Below are 11,868 nucleotides of genomic sequence, written 5' to 3'. Positions count from 1 at the left end.
ACCACAAGATGATTTTAAAACTTCATCTTATAAAGGCCTCCCATAAGGTAGTTCTACCACTGCAACGCCATATCACCTCAGGGGTAATGCAGCCATTGCATTGACATTTTGCAGAGGGCCAATGAAAGGCTGCAGATACCCATGACAATGTAAGGGTGAATAGGGGAGAGCACCCTTGTGCTTTTCCATAAAAGAATTACACCAGTTTGTGGCCATCTGCATTACATTATGTTACACTGAACAGACTGATATTATTTATTATTGCATTTGCTTTTTATTAATGGATTTAGGGCTGTATCCTGTATGTCTAACTTTTGTGGGAGCATAGGATCTGGCTTTGAAATCAAACTGTTGTAAATGATATTAGAAGGTCAGAGGCATCAAAACAGCAGATGCCCGCGGGTGAGGGACCTGATCTGCTACCTGACTTGAAGCGAGAGACCAGTGCTTCTGAAAATCAGGTCCCTCACTAAGGTATCTAAAAATGGATTCTTATTTTTTATTTTATTTTAGGCATGATAGTTGGAAAATTGTGGCTTAAGGTAATTGCCTGAGGTAACAGAGAAAACTAAGGAAGATCTGGGAATGGAACTGGTCTGTTAACTCCTTGTGCTGTGCTTTAGTCAGACACAGTACCATCTTACCTACTCACCTTTAACCCTCAGAAGATGAGCACATACAACTCCCATTGATGAAACTGGCAGTTACAGGTTGTTGTGTTTGTATTATCTGCCCAAAGTGACAAAAGTTAGGACTCTCAGGTAGCCAAGAGTTTTCAGTACCAGGATACAAGTTGTTGGACACCTAGGAAGGTAAAACTTAACTATGTTTGGACCACAGTGTATCATATACCTTATTCTTAGAGATCTTCCATCTCCAGGATTCAGATACTTGTAAATAATGTAAGAAATTTAAACCCTTTGCACACTTAAGTGGCTGGAGGGAGGGGAGAGGAAATTTTAATTTTTTGATGGATAGAATCATGGAAAGAGACAGATTTGAAGCCTGATCCCTATGGTTTTTATGCTAGCAAAAATTAAATTCATTGTAATGGGAGCTTTGTCTGTTTAAGGATCACATGATCAGGCTGTTTCTTGTTCATTAAGGGGTGCAGAATAATCAGAAAATAACCATGAACATGGTTTTACTATATATTGTTCTCGTCAGCTGAAAAATCCACAGTTACCGTGGGAGTTTTAGGCTGATCTGCCCTTACTCTTGCTTTCTTGCATAAAATGATGCTATGGTAGCCTGTTTTCATTACTGTTTGCAGGTTTGTGGTTCAATCTGCTCATTTTACTGGGAAACAGAGCAATCAGCAGAGCTTCTTGGTGTTATCTCCCTTGGTGTTGGATTGCAATCTATCACCTGTGATGCTCATTTTATGTCACTTTCCTCCCAAAAATTATATTCAGCCAAGATATCCTCACCACCCTTCTGTTTGTAGATGGAAAATGTTAGATGAAATGAATTGCCTGACTGTATTTCAACTGAAGGATTTTGCCGATGTCAGTTTATGAGACAGAGGAACAGTCAGAGAGAAAAAGATTAGAAAATAGTACTGGTTTGCAGGTACAAATCCTACATGTTTTATGATACCTTAAATTATGTTGCTTTTTAAGCCCCTTCTGGAGAAGGAACTGGATGTTTTCAATACCTCTGTGAACCTGATTTGGAGCCTGAAAAACACCTGCTTTCTGACAACAGCAACCTTTCAAGAGGTTGCACTAGGTCAGTAGGTGACTGAGAATTGCCAGTTCTGACACATAAGTGAAGGGACTTGTCTTCTGTTAAGAGAGTTGGATTATCCCATTATTTGCCACTTCTGAATAAATGTTAAAAGTCATTTTTTTGGTAACGGGTGCTTCATTTTCAAGTATTGTCTCTCTCTCCTGTCTTCTGCTGCCATAGAATAGTCAGATTTCACCTGTGGTGGTGAGGATGAGAAGGAGCTATTTGCCTGCTGCTTCCCACTGTAGGTGGAGAATGTTTGGAGAGGGAGAGGCAGGAAGAGAATCTGTTGTTTTCTGCAACATCCCTTAGCCTGTGCTACCTAGAGTAGCTGGCTAGGTGCACACAGTGAAGTGACACACAGGGCATCAACAGAAGTGACATTTGTTGCATGATCCAGCCCTCAAAGTACTCTACAGCCATGCTGGGACAGCATGCACTGGGGCTGGGGCTGCATAGCACTTTAAAAGTGGCTAATCATATGACAAATGAACTCTTATCTAATGAGGTATCAGATGAAGGCACCCCAAAGTGAATTGCCTTGGGGAACTTCTGTTTCTTAGGGTCAGTTTATCAGCTGATGCAGTCCAGTTCTGCCCCTGGTGCTGTCTGCAGGAAGGGAGAAGGGAGGAAGAAGGAGCTACAGGTTGGGATCCATCTGGCCTGAGCTGGAGAGGAGGGGGGGGATTGGAGTCCCCCTACCTTGTGCCCCTCCCCATCACCCCTCCTTCAATTCAGACTTGGCAAACCCCAGCTCGCAGCTCTGCCCCCCCACTCCTCCCTCTCCCTTCCCTTCCTGCAGACAGCTGAGGGGAGGGAAGGGCAAAGCGTCATCAGCCCAGCCTGGATCACAGGACAGGCAAGCTGCTCAATTTTCTCCTCTCCCCCTGCCCCCCAACTCAATATACAAGGTTGCTCTAACTCATGGCTCTTGCTGCAAAACGCCATGAGTTAAAACAGGGACCTGTGCATCTGTCAGTGCCCACAGTCAAGTTAACGCTTCTCCAGAACAAAAGGAGAACAAGGGAAGGATTTTAAATCTGAGACACAATTTATTCTTGGGACTGTTCATAGGGGAGTGAAGCGATGCACAATCGCTTACTTAGTGCAGATTATAAGGTTACAATAAAGCCCTTTATGTTTAATGAAGTTATGCTATTTGCCCTTAGTTCTATGTTACTGGGTTATTATTTTGTTATGGTTTATCATAGGGTTTACTTGGAAGAGAGAACACATAAATTATTTGTTATTGAATTTACTACAGTATTATGCTTCCTTTCAAATCACTGTAAGAACCAAACATTTTGGCCACCAAGGCACCTCTATAGCTTAAGGAAATGTTTAATGTGGTCCACATTCTACCTTCAGATATGCTTACACCAGTTCTATCAAGTGACACAATATTATGTGTATCTGATTATTATTTTTATCTGAAGGCAAAATGTGACCCAAAAGCCCTAATTCTTCTCTCTACATTTGTTCTACATGAGGTGTAATTCCTCTGTCTCTGGCTGATTTGCATTTGATTTGTACCCACATAAATAGGAAGACAACAAGAAGCAAAATATCAGTGAGAGGCAGAAGCATTCAGTGTCTTACACCACTCAAAAGCTTGTCTAACTTTCCTAACTATGTAGTCAATCCAACAAAAGGTACCACCATAAAAAAATCTCTGCTTCTTGAGTGTATATTAAGTCAGGGTGATATTACACATTACAGTTAGACTGTGTTAAGAACTGTTAAAACTTGAATGATTGCACATTAAGTCTTGTTAATAAGTGCTAAGTGCCCCCTAGGAATCTTGAAGTTACACTCCTTTGGGCGAGGATTATTTTTTAGTTATGCTACCTAGCTTGAATTAAGTTAACTTCTGGTTGTTCACCTGATATAAAATCACCAATTTCTAGTCTTCCAGTATCCCAGGAAGCACTGTGTCCAGGTGGATAAGCTGTCATCCAGGACTCTGCAGCCATGGACTGATAGCTGGAACATCTGGACAGCAGAGGCTTAAGGAGGGAAGAGAAGGGAAGGGAAAGGTTTAAGGGAGGGCAGGAGTGTATCCTCCCACCCTGATGAGCCCCTAGCCTTCAGTTGCTCTTTCCACCCTCCATTTGACCCTCCAACCCCAGATCACCACTCTGCTGCCCCAATCAGCCTGAGACTGGAGGTGGGACTGGGGAAGGATCTCACTTCCTGCGTGCTTCCAGACTCCCTGCAACCCATTCTGCTTATGCAACAAGATCAGCCCCCACCAGATCCTACAACTGAAGTGGGATAGGTGGGAGGGGAAGGGGAGTGAGGAGCTGCTAAGCAGCCAAGTGGAATGGCTGGAACTGGTGCGCGGGTGCAGCGTTAGCTGCAGGGATCCTGACAGAAAGCAGGGAGGGAGAATTCATCCCCTGCTATCACTACTATTGCCATCAGGCTGATCAGGTGATGATCCAGGGGTGGACAGGCAACTGGGGTGGAGGGAGTAATTATGAGATCAATGGGGAGCAGTGGGGCAATTCAGTGAACAGAGGAGTGATGGAGGGTGGGCATGAAGAGGATTATGGAGTGGGGGAGATCCACTGGGGATGGGAGAGCTCCTTCCTGCCCTCTCCCCCAGCCTTTATTTCTGCTCTAGAGCCAGAGAGCCCCAGCAGGCATGGAGCAGATTTGTAGCCCCCAGCCTCACCCCTACTCACCAGTCGTCTAGTGACAGATCTGAGCAGTGCATGGTAGGGTATTGACCCTTAATGTGTGACTAGTCACTAGCACATGCTAACCTTAACATCAACCGACATTCCTTACAATTAGCACCTGTTAACTCTAATATGTCTAACAACTATAATATGTAATTTCAGCCTCATTCTCAGCTGCCTTTACTACCTTTTTTAAACTGTATTAATTTCCATGGAGGGTTCTAGTACCTTTGATTCAAAGAGTGTAAGAACAGAAAAGTCAGGTTTCTATTTGTTTAAAGTTGGCTTTCCTTTAAGTGACATACCAGTTGGGAAAGAAAGGATCTCCCCAAGCTAGCTGGAAATTTGACTTCAGATATCAGAGGAGAATGTTTCCAGTAGGTAAAATAGTTAAGAGGATTTGCTGCTTTTAAAGTAGGGTTTTTAAGAGGGTGGAGAGGTGTTAGAACTGTGATATAACTTTCCAAATATACCGAGATTGCACAAGATATCGGAGATATCTTCTGGGACTACTTTGGAAAAGACGTGTTTTTCATTGAGGGCAACAGCACCATTTGATGTAAAGTTTCCTGGTGTTTTGCTCACCATATGATGATAAAGGAGTGGGTAAACAATTCTGAACAGAATACTAATATCCAGACTTTAGTGCACAAAGATCTTTGTTTGGAATTTGAACATATTCGGCAAAGACTGGATTTGAACGGATCCAACTTTCCACATACCTTACTCTTAACCTAATCTTAGTTTTCTAGAAGGGCTTCTTTTCCCCCTTAGAAAATAATTATTGAATAGTGGAACAGCACACAACACAGAGGGAGACAGGGATCCTATACATTTCTGGCTCTCCCTTTACTTTTCAAATTGTGTACATGAACTGCTCTAGTTTAAAATGCTTAGATTTACTCTGTCATCAGGCTAGTTAGTTCTTTGAGTCATTCCCTCAAGGAGTTCTCAGTACTGAGGATTCTGCAAACTTTCTAGCTTGACTTTCCCCTACAGATGCCATTTTCACTCCATAAACCTAGGTTAAGATTATTTTGGGGATCCTATATTTTACCCAGAAGGGAACTTGAACTGTGTAGTAGTGCTATTTATATTCAGCACTTAGTAACAGAGCATGAACATCCATTAATGCTCCCACATTAAACACAACTTTAATTGCAGTTTTAAAGATCTGCTGTTTTTGCTTTTTAGAGTCACAGCATTGATTAATAATATCTTAATAAAAAGCTTAATAGTGCATTAAATTTTTTTTAAGTTCCTTCTTATTATGAGGCAGCAATTTCACTTGGTAGTTCAGTAAATAGAACAATAAAAACCTGCTCTGATGTTTTGAAAATCTGTTGCCTGGTTGTAGAAAAATGGAGGAAAAATTTTAAAATCAACTTTAAGAAACTAAATTGTTGTTTGCTATAATACTTGGTATTGGTAGCATAGATATACATTTTCTGGAGTGTGAACCTTCAAGAGGAATATTTCCTTTTTCCCAACAGAGATTTGTCCACATTTTTGCTTTATTTTTTACTAATATTGGGCCAATGGGGAGGCGGGATATCTGAAAATCTGTAGTACAAATTGCCACATCTTTTTATTAAAATATTATTGCTTTTTAGGCACTGAATTTTGGAGATATGCCGAAGTACTTGTGGGAGATTTGGGTACCTGACAAACCATGGGTGGTAAGACATCAGATCCACTGAAATAAATAAAATACATACATACATATTTATATTAACTTTTAAGTTAAATATTTTGGGTCCTGTTCCCACTGAATTCAATAGGCAAAATTCCCACAGAGGTGACTGTGTTACTGCAGTTTTACATAAGCATAATTTCATTTATTTCAATAGCATCTTTCTGATGTAAAACTGAAATAATGCAGTGATATATTAGACCAACCATGTCAGAAAGTGAAGGATCTGCCCTGTAACAAGCCTAAACCACACTTAAAAAGCTAAGATTTCTCTTTTGGCTAAAATGGGTAAAACAGTTTTGGGAAAGAATAAATGTTACTTTCTCTTTTTAGTTTGAAGGAGGTCATTGTTATAGGCCCATTTCTACCATTATTAACCCCACTGGTGAGCAGTTGCTCATTCAACTAAGATTACAGTGCTCTACCAGAGTAACTTAGTTCCTTACAGAGTAAGTAACTGTTCACTGCTGGGATTATGTGGTTCACAGTCTGGCGTGTTGAATAGTGTCATTTCCTGCCAATAATCTTAGTAAATTTTGGTGGTTCTTGGTCCATACTACTGCCTTGAAACATAAGGTGATTAAAACTGTCCTTTAGCTCTGTAGTTACTCTAACATTTGGTTCAGAGGACATAGGGATTCCTTGCAAAGGGATTCATTGGATTCTCCTCCTGAGAAGCATTGCTCCTTTGCTGTGCAAAGACACAGCCTAGCCTAGCCCTTTGGCTTTCTTAGAACTACTTATAAAATTAAGTACCAGTCGATATGAGCAAAGGCAGCAGAATCCAACCATACATGTTTTGAAGGGGACTCAGTCGTATTTGTATTAAACAAGAAAACCCCACCTCGGTCATTATACATTTCACAGGTTAAGTCCTAATGTAAATTTATATTCAGTTTGCAGTTTACATAGATATATAGAATTGCTTCAGTTCTTCAAACCAGAAGCTTTCAGTGAACAATTATTTCTGCTACAGCTTTGATAGTATTAGAAAGCTAAGTCTATAACTTCTGGTTGAGCTAAGTCATGGCAGGACAGGAAATCAGGGAAGAACCTTAATAAGGGCATTGTATGATTACTGCATACTTTACTTTGCAAACGTCATGTTTTTGAACGTGTTTGTAGGTAATATTCTAAATAATCTGTATTGGCTGTTGAAGTCTTTATGAGCTACTGATAAATATTGAGCTTTTAACAAACCAAATGCTTATATGTGTGTATGCAATAGACTGTAATGGTTTCAATGGAAATATTATAGTACATCAAGTCAATAGTACGTTTGGGAAAAAAATGACCTTCATACATGTGAGAGTATGAGATAGACATGATAAGTCATTAAAAGTTATCCAGACAGTGATTTTAAGGCCAAATCGGTTCAGTCTTTGCAAGTTAGTCTAGGCTGCAGAGATTAAACTGAGAAACAACTGGACAGACATTCACTTTTGATTCAGGAAATGCAACCATGTACCTCCAGTGGCTCGGGCCAGAAGCTGGGGGGTGCTAGAGCATAGTTCTCTGGCACATAGCTAGCATGGACTGTATATTTGCTTCCTCTTCCTGCTGCCCCCGAGGTCTCTGGGATTTTCAGTCTGCAATCACAGCAGCAGGACTCAGGAGGGTTACAGCTACTTTTTACATGGTTACTTGTTGCATGAGGGTTGATGGAGTAAGGTACTATTCAATATTGGTAAGTGTAACATATTCTGCTTCTTAACTGGAGGGGTGGAGGGAGTTTGAATGTGAGGAAAGGAGTTTAGAGAATGATATCTTATGTGAGCTCTGTGTGAATATCTTTGTGGACAAGGGGAGTCCAATTTATAGCATGCTAATAAAAGTGAATAAGCATATGTTGCTTTCTGGCACTTTAGCAAGTGATGTGGCTCCATGTTAGTACTTTGTTCATATCATTACTTCTGCTTATTTAACAGAAAGAAAAACTAGCTGTTGGAACAACTTACTCAGTCGCTATGTGTAGGCGGTGCACGGGGGTGCACATACAGCCCCTGAGAGTGCTAGCACACCCCCTGGCAGCCAGCGTTCCACGCTTAGGTGATGGGCAGAGGGGGCAGGCGAGAGCACTAGTGCCTCCCCTGAGAGCACTGGCCGGGGTGTAGGGGCACCAGGAGAAGTGATCCCTGTGGTCCCCCCATAGCCGTTCACACTGACCAGGATGGGGGTTCCCCACAGCCGATTGCACCAACCCAGAAGTGCAAGCAGTGCGATCAACCATGGGGGGCCCCCCCTCAGTCGCTGACTTGCCGCTGGGGGGGCATGTGCTCCCTCGACTCAGGAGGCACCAGTTGCCCATGAACTTACTGAGGGGGTACAGTGGATTCTCCATCACTTGAAATGTATAAATCAAGGTTGGATGTCTTTCTAAAAAAACCCAACCTATAGGTCAACTGACAAAAATAATTGGTTGAGTGTCCATGGTCTGGATTATGCAAAATGTCTGAGTAGACAATCAACATGTTGCCTTTGGCCTTAAAATCTACATTTATGGAGTAAGGTGCTATGCAGTATTGGTAAGAGTGACATAGTGTGCTTTTTAATTGGAGGGGTGGTGGGTGGAGTATGAATGTGAGGAAAGAAGTATAGAGAATAAAACCATTTGGTGACAATTGACAAAAAGTATAATTTCACTGCTTTAAGGAAGAAGGTAAGGTTTGGAGAAGTTGAATTAGGGGTACAAAGCTTAGGAATGGTTTGTAGCAGAGGCATAGATATTGGGAATGGGGTAAGATCTAAATATGAAGAGCATGGAGACTGAAGGGAATACTCCAGTTCTTTCATTGCCATTTCGTGATAATGACTTTCATGAATTCGTGGTGTAGGTAAAATTATATTTTTCCACTATTATGTGGTGGTTCTCACAGATGTTTACAATAGGTAATGAGGACTAGGTGTTCCTGGCATAGGGTGGGGGTAGAGGAAGGGGAGGTGGGATGGAGGAGAGAAAAAGTTATAGACGTTATTGTTAAAGCAGAAATGGTTGCCACAAAGATGGTTTGGAAAGTCATTTATTTAAAGCTCACACACAGGGAGAGTCTTAGTAACCTTAATAAAAATGGTCACAAATGTTCTTTCTCTTGTAGTACTAACTGTCTGTGTCTGTTAGTGCTGATAGCAGGCATTTAATTCAGATGCAATTCAGTGATGCTAGAAATCCATTGGCTTTTAATTTTTTTTAATTAGGGATATTTTATTTAATTTTTAAAGCAAACTAGTCTTTAGGTTAGAGATGTCATTATAGCAATACATATAAAGTATCAATTAAATATGAATTCAAATGGATGCCATCCAACTAGGTCTATTCCCCGTCCTCAAATGTGGTCTCAGTGAAGCAAAGCAACTAAAGCTTTTTTATATAAATAAATAAATATCTATATATCTTGACTTCATTTCTCCCTAATTAGTACTGTGCAGCATACCGTTCTGATGCTTGATTCACCCCCTTGGTTCCTGCAACTTCCCTTGGGGATTTCCCAGCTGTTTTCCTCTCCTGTTGTAATTGAAATCAAACTTGTTCCAGCCTGTAATTGATAGTGAACCCAACCATTTTATGTTTGCCACGAGACAGATATACGGCAGAAGCACATGAAGTGGCATATGGAAAACAAAATGCTCTACTGGGGTGAAAGTAGATCTTTTCTTGTGCCACCATATTGTTTTGTAGCACTTCTTTCATTCAATTAACATATGTACACTTGTGTTGGTGAAATGAGAGTGTACATGTGCACAGAAAGACAGAATACATAATGGATTCAGTATATTTAAAATGGGCATATATATACCTCTAAGTGTGTGTCTAGATTCAGAAAGAACTGTGCTTCAGAAAACTCTCTGAGACAAATCCCAGCCCCTGCTTCCTCTTTGCTCTGGGATGTTGGGAAAAAACCCAGAAAAACAATTTCTTCTACATTAGACAGGCTATGTTTCCTGTTTCTACTTTCATGAAGTGTCTGGTAGGTCATGTAGAAGCATAAATGAGAGCCTCATATTTTTCTTCATTCCCTTACATTGATGTGCAGTGTAGGTAAGTCAAAATCTAGCTTGATATGAAGGAATAGAAACTATTTTCTTTCTTGGGTCCCTACTTTTATTCTGTTGCTCCTCCAGTCATTGTTAAAAGGGCAGTAGCGGATAATATTAATTATGGGTAGAGGAGAAGAAGGGGAGGAAATAATTCCTGAAATTGTGTTTGGATGATCAAGTTGCATCACATTAATTCAATGTCTCCTCCTTCCCCATTGAAGTTGATGGGGCTCTGTGTTCACTAAGAGAAAGAAGATACAATCTTACCCAGGGTAGCCAAGCAGGTTGTAATTAGCTTGAGGTAAATCTGTAGTGATTACAAGACAACTGTAGTTTTCATATGTTGCAACATGTAGAGATGAAGGCTGTGGAGGAACCCAGGATTTCTGTTCAGCTGCTAACACAAGTGAAAACTATAACTATCTTTTTTTCAGTAGCATTACAATGATTTCCTATGTATCAAATAACTTGAGATTTAAAAAACATTCCATAATTTCCTAGTGCAGATGAACCCTAGGAATTTTGTCACTGAATTCAATAAATACAGATTCCTACTCTTCTGTCTACTTTTTTGAATCCCTTGATGCTTTTTTCTCACTTTACTATTATGAGACTATTTCATTATTAATGAATAAAATAGCAATGTGTCTATTTGGATCTTATCAGTATCTAAAATATAAAAGGTTGAAACCTGATGCTAGTAATTATCACTGTTCCTTATTATTTTTTAACTAATATCATTTTAATATACATCTTCTTTTCTGTCAGGGGCTGCTTTAGATCATGTCCAGGCAAGGAGAAGAGAGGTGATGGTTTAATTCCATCCTAGCTTTCTATGATCCATATATAAAATATGCATTTGTTCTTAAACTTCCAACACAATTAATAAGCAAACAAACAGACAAACAAAAAAAAAAAAACCCTCTTTAGTCTCTTTATTGTAGTCTTGTTCCCTTTGTGGGGTGTATGGCTGTTCAGAAGTGCTCTGAGACATTCTTTGTGTGTAAAATCTATATAAGGGGCAGTGGGTGTTGTATAGATTTCCTCACATCTGCTTTTCAAGGCAGCACCATGTATTCCTTTCAGTACCTGCTACCGGTCATTATCAGCAGCTCAGGGTCAGGCAGGGTAAGGATTTGGGCCCTTGGGTGCATTGAACATAATTGAAGACATAAACTAATGCTGAAAGACATGCTTTGCCTGGCTCCAGAATGTAAGGGGGGGTTGAAGCTACTTGAAACTTGCTTCTCTGTAGTAGTATGCAGGACTGTACTCAAAGGCCACATCCAGATCAGCAGGGGCATGTGCTTGCAGCAGCACAAATAGTAGTGGCACAAATTTGTGTCACAACTTTGTGCCTTGCTGCAGTAATAATAAGCCTGGCATCTTCTTGGGAGTATCTCTGTCACTCTGGATAGCTGGAGAAACAAAGTTGGTGAGATGAAGAGAGGTGCATCCACTCTTCTCAGCTGGGGAATGGGTATGGCACTGGTGCACTTTTTAGCATGAGAACAGCAATTTGAAAGGGACAAAGTAGGAAATTTCAGATCTCTCCCTTACAAAAAGGACTTTATTTGTATAACAAAACAGTTTACCATTTAATTCTGCTCCCCTACACTTTTACAATTACTAAGTAAGTACACACAATGGCTTTACTTCTATGCATAAGCATACTATTGGATCAGAGATGGGTACTATCTGTGATATTGCAGTCATTTCATATTC

At 40.5% G+C, this 11,868-nt stretch overlaps 1 long non-coding RNA gene across 1 annotated transcript in view; it reads right to left on the bottom strand.

Moving 5' to 3' along the window:
• Positions 1-9,117: 9,117 nt before the first annotated feature.
• The window catches only part of LOC109302631, a 48,191-nt gene continuing 45,440 nt past the window's right edge, over positions 9,118-11,868 (bottom strand). The window contains exon 3 of the long non-coding RNA XR_002098870.1: positions 9,118-10,384. This is a non-coding gene — a long non-coding RNA (uncharacterized LOC109302631). The remainder of the gene's footprint in view (positions 10,385-11,868) is intronic.

Source organism: Gavialis gangeticus, unplaced genomic scaffold (assembly GCF_001723915.1).
Source record: "Gavialis gangeticus isolate Ggan-Ray unplaced genomic scaffold, GavGan_comp1, whole genome shotgun sequence".
Lineage (NCBI taxonomy): Eukaryota > Metazoa > Chordata > Crocodylia > Gavialidae > Gavialis > Gavialis gangeticus.
This window is presented reverse-complemented; position numbering and strand designations above follow the sequence as displayed.